Source organism: Pseudophryne corroboree, chromosome 3 (assembly GCF_028390025.1).
Source record: "Pseudophryne corroboree isolate aPseCor3 chromosome 3, aPseCor3.hap2, whole genome shotgun sequence".
NCBI classification, from domain to species: domain Eukaryota; kingdom Metazoa; phylum Chordata; class Amphibia; order Anura; family Myobatrachidae; genus Pseudophryne; species Pseudophryne corroboree.
The window spans coordinates 383503029-383508453 of NC_086446.1; the positions used below are offsets into that span (position 1 = coordinate 383503029).

Below are 5425 nucleotides of genomic sequence, written 5' to 3' on the forward strand. Positions count from 1 at the left end.
ATATATATATATATATATATATATATATATATATATTGATACGTATTTGATCCTTGTGTGTTGTGTCAGATTTAATGTATTTTATTTTATTGTGTTGCATTTCCACTAAGTTGTGATGTATATTTGTGTAGAAGCTATCCTCTACACCTTAATACTGTTGTCACTTGGTTTTAATTTTGTTTGTGTGTACAGACTGTTAACTAGGTAACCAGTCCTGTGTTCTCCTTTCCCAGCCTGCCTCCTGCGATGAAGTCGCTTCCGCTTTCAGTCACCGGAAGTGCGGCAGAGTCCCGGGATGGTATCTGTTGGTGAGCAGAAGCAGAGGGGATTGTAAGTATTAAATTGCTTGATTTCACTTGCACTTGTTATCCTGATGATGGGGTATCATTCCCCGAAACGTTGAAGTGGTTAAACTGATGTGTGTTCCCTAAAGTTTTTCTTATCTTATGAGTATTGTAGTGCCGAATCGTTTTTCCACATATGCCGGGGGTTGCCATACCCCAAGGGGGCACACAAGCAAGTTAAAGTATCTGGGGTTCTGCTGCCCTGTTGGAGTGCCGGGTCTATATATATATCTATATATATATATATCTATATATATATATATATATATATATATATATATATATATATATATACACAGCGACTCCTAGCATGCAGCGGCACTCAGGGACAAAACTCATGGGTATTCCAAACAAATAGTGTTTATTCCATGGTGATACAAAAGCAGATCCAACGTTTCGGGGTGCTATCACCCCTTTGTCAAGGTGAACAAAACAGAAGTGAGTGATAAAACAATGTGCTTACCTTTATAGGTGAGGGGGGTGAGGAGATCCCGCCAGTGGGAGGTGCAGCAGCATTACCAGGGACAGGCCTGAACTTCCTGCCCTGCTCGTGAGTGTGGTGACGTAGTGTACAGGCTCCGGTCACATGTTCCGGCGTCGCGTCATCTGACGTCCTGGTTCCCATAGCAACCGTCCGTGTGTATGCCGCCTGGCCCGACGGCTGTCACGGGGGCACAGGAGCTCTCAGGCATGTCACCTTGACAAAGGGGTGTTAGCACCCCGAAACGTTGGATCTGCTTTTGTATCACCATGGAATAAACACCATTTGTTTGGAATACCCATGAGTTTTGTCCCTGAGTGCCGCTGCATGCTAGGAGTCGCTGTGTGTATTACAGATTCCAGAGGGCACCGGGGCTTCGTTTATTGTGAAGGGTGAGTGCCAATCCGTTGCTGTATATGTATATGTATATGTATAAATACACAATAGTACCCTTATCTTGCGCCAAACTCATAGCAGCACAACGGGAGAGATCTCTGTTGAAAGATCTCTAAAGAATACAAGATCCAAACAAAATTCCCAAGTGCGCTATATAGGAACGTCTTTACGGTAATTCTTCCAATGTTGTTTCCATAGGTGTAAGTTGGATATTGGAGAAAGTTTGTGACCGGGAACCTGTAACGGACACCCCTCACCAAATGGACACCCAAACAAGAGGCCCAAGGCCAATTAATAAAAGATTATTTTAATAACATTCATTTGAACAAATGCAATTTTTACATAGTTCATCATGTAATGAGTATACAGATAGTAAATATAAATGTCAGTAAAAAAGACAACCACTGTGTTTGTTGAATAATTTGAACTCTAGATACTCCCTCACCTTTTTAAGGTGTGAGCTCACAAGGGAGTATCTTCACAAACTAAGCAGGAAACTTCTGACTGACAAACCCAACGCGTTTCGTCTATCGACTTCGACTATATATATATATATATATTTACTATGGGGGGCGGGGCAGATGTGTGGCATTGCTATGGGCGGGGCTGGTGTGTGGCATTACTATGGTGGGCAGGTGTGTGGAATTACAATGGGGGGCATGTGTGTATAATTACTATGGGGGTGCAGGTGTGTGACATCACTGGTGGGGGGGTAATGAGTGAAATTACTATGGGGCAGTGTGTGGCATTATTCTAATCTGTTTTATTACAGTGGGGGCCAATGTGTTTTATTACTGTGGGGGTGAAAGCATTTGTTTTATTACTATGGAGGTGACATATGTTATTGTATATATTACATTTGATTAAAAAAACTGATGGTGTGCCTTGGCAATTTTAAAATCTTGTTTAGTGTGCCACGAGTTTAAAAAGGTTTAAAATCACTGCTCTAAAGGGTAATGCAGCAGATACTGAAAGAGTTGTGCAACGAGCATTCTAACCAGCTCTTGAATCATGCAGCATTTGTAAGAAGCTGTTTTTTCTGACTTGCTTCCATACGCAAAGAGCTGGATTCAGAGATGTACAACACATCTCTGATGGTTTGAGATCTGTAAATTCAAGAAGACGCATTGCACATGTGCAGATCGCGTTCTTCTGCTTTACTTGCAGTGCCTTGGACATTGCAGCCCAATGAATAGGCTGCATGTGTGCTGGGGCAGAGACTGTGACCATTTCTGAAAATGGAGGCATTTCGTTGTCTTTTTGTGGGAGTTTCAGTTACTGCGTCTTCCAATGCAGATTTACTGGTGGCCATTCTGAGTAGCCTTAAGGGGCCCATCAGTGTCATAACTAGACATTTTAGTGCTGTGTGCAATAAATGGCATTGGCGCCCCCCCCCCCCCCTATGTAAAATACGGGCAGTGCGCAACATAGGCGCACGCAAAAAATATAGGGGTGTGGCTTCATGGGGAAGGGGTGTGGCCAAAAATAATACCAGTTCATATTACGGTGCACAGTAGTCTCCATTATTCAAATTACGCCGCACAGTAGTGCCACTACACCAGGTAGAGCCCCTTTTACACATTACGGCAGACAGCGTCCCCTTTTACACATTACGGCAGCCAGTCCCCCTTTTTACACATTATGGCAGACTGCGTCCCATTTTCACACATTATGGCAGACTGCGTCCCATTTTTGCACATTATGGCAGACAGTGTCCCCGTTTTACACATTACGGCAGACGGCATCCTCTTTTTAAACAGTACGGCAGACGGCGTCCCCTTTTTAAGCATTACGGCAGACAGTGTCCCTCTTTTTACACATCACGGCAGGATAGCTAGATAGACAGACAGAATAGTTGATACTTACTTAACATCTCTCCACTGGCTCAGGCAGGCTCTTCGGTGCTGGCAGCTCCGGAGGCAGGGGAGAAGGAGGAGGGAGGGGGACTCGGGAGCTGCAGCAGCGCAGTGTAATTGCTGGCGGCGCCACATGCAGCTGTCCCTCTCCTTCTGCATTGGCTGGCCACCACCGCTGTGATTGCTGGGATGAGGGAAGCGCATCCCAGCATTCACAGCAGCACCGGCCAGCCAATGCGGAAGCAGAGGGATAGCTGCAGTGGTGCCGCTACCAATTACATAGCGCTGCTGTGGCTCCGGAGTCCCCCTCCCTCCTCCTCCTCACCTGCCCCCGGAGCTGCTCCTCTCCTCCTCTGGCGCACACAGCACAGGCGGCTTGTAATGAGTCAATTTGACTCATTACAAGCCGCTGACTTGGAATTCTGGCAGTTGCGCCCTCAGGGCGACTGTGCTGTATGCCAGGCACACCTGGCACACACGTAGTTACGGTTCTGGGGCCCATACATCAGTAATCACAATTTATTGTTTCACAGATCCTGGGATTTTTTCTCCAGATATATTGTTTCCCCAATCCATCTGACTTTGCCCATACATTGCAGATATTTTTCAATGATTTGCAGATCATTTTCAGTTACACATATCTGCTAATCTTGAAAGACTCATCAGTTTATTAGAAACAGTCTGCAGATCTGCAGATTGTTGCCCATACACTAGCAATCTACAGTCCCAATTGATCTGTGAAATTAAACATGTTGAAAAACCTGATTTAACAATCCCAATCGATGTGTCTGAAATCTGCGATCTGTGAACCCCATACATTGCAATTTTATTGACACAATTATCTGTAAAATGTCAGATTGTCCCAAATGATTGCTGATGTATGGGCCCCTTTACTCTGATGGATGATACTGCGACCGATGGTCATGATGTTGATCTGATGCTGAAATGCAGGTAGTGGGCATCCTGCAGTATTAGCTTATTTCCACACAGCAGCTGCGCTGTGTATTTTATGCCCACTTCTGTATCAGGCCCACAGCTTGCCCAGAGCGCTTCTTAAACTCCCTGTGGCACTGTAAGTCCCAGCATTACATTCTGGAATGCAACCTGTTTCCGGTTTTCTCCTGCTCTCAGATCTCAACTCTGTCAATACAGAATTTATCATTGCGTACACTTACTTGTTTATGTTGGCTGCAAAGACCATGTTGCAGAAACCCTTCTATTCTTTATACAGTATTTCTTTGTTCAATGTAACCTTTAAATCCCTGTGTTTTAACTCCTCGTTAAGGCTTAATAAAGTGCTTGTATGAAAGGACAGGGAAGGATGTCATTATAAAATCATGGAAAGAGTGATTGGAGAGGAGCAGCATATTCATTAAAATATAATTTAGATGTTCACTGGACAGGAGGGGGATGGTCTTCCCTCCAGCACAAATTATAGTCATTCTAACGCTGATACAAATTAACAAGGAGCTCATGCTCCCCTCCCACTTAGTCGCCCCCTGTGTCTCTGACAGCAGTAGTGCTCCTTCTGCAAAAGGTCACCAGAATTATTTAATGTCCCTTGGCCAAATTAAAGCATATCCAGCCCCCCTTCCATTCAAGCTCCATTTCCTTATCTCCTATGCCTATGGCAAAGTCCTGTTTCAGACAGTCTAAAAAATGCTGTCTACATTGGTGTGTCCAGAGAGAGAGCAAGAAAAATATATTTATATATATTTCTGAGTTTGAAAGAAGGAATACGATATGTTCATGTTAGTGGCTTTACACAGTGAACAGATCTACTGTACATAATTGTTTCTATTTTATCTGTAGAACGGCTGCCCCTAAGTTGCTTGCCATACCCAAGGGATTTCATAATCTATGTGTTTGTAATTGTATCACCTGGACATAAAGGGACAACATTAAAAAAAAGCACAGATGGTTATGTCTCTGATATCTAAGCTGGCAAGAGGATACAGTTAGAATGTATATACTGCACACACAGTATGCAGGATCCTGCAGGAAGGGTGTAGTAGGGTATACCGGCGTCCGGGCTCCTGGCGGCCAGCATACCGGCGCCGGAATCCCAACCTCCGGCATACCGACAGCTGGGCAAGCGCAAATGAGCCCCTTGTGGGTTTGCTGCGCTCGCCACGCTGCAGGCACCGTGGCGCGCTATTTATTCTCCCTCCAGGGGGGTTGCGGACCCCCAGGAGGGAGAAAAAGTGTCTGTATGCCGGCTGTCGGGATTCCGGCGCTGGTATACTGTGCGCCGGAATCCCAACAGCCGGCATACTGAAGACCACCCCTGTAGGAATGTAATATGGAGTGTGCAAACAATTAAACTGGCTACAGTGGACCATTGAGCC

The 5425-nt window shown here is 45.0% G+C and overlaps 1 protein-coding gene across 1 annotated transcript in view; it reads left to right on the forward strand.

Moving 5' to 3' along the window:
* The first annotated feature begins 233 nt into the window (after positions 1-233).
* Positions 234-5425, forward strand: part of LOC135055670 (transmembrane ascorbate-dependent reductase CYB561) — a 424857-nt gene continuing 419665 nt past the window's right edge. The window contains exon 1 of the mRNA XM_063960007.1: positions 234-330. The gene's annotated coding sequence lies outside the window, so the exon portion shown is untranslated. The remainder of the gene's footprint in view (positions 331-5425) is intronic.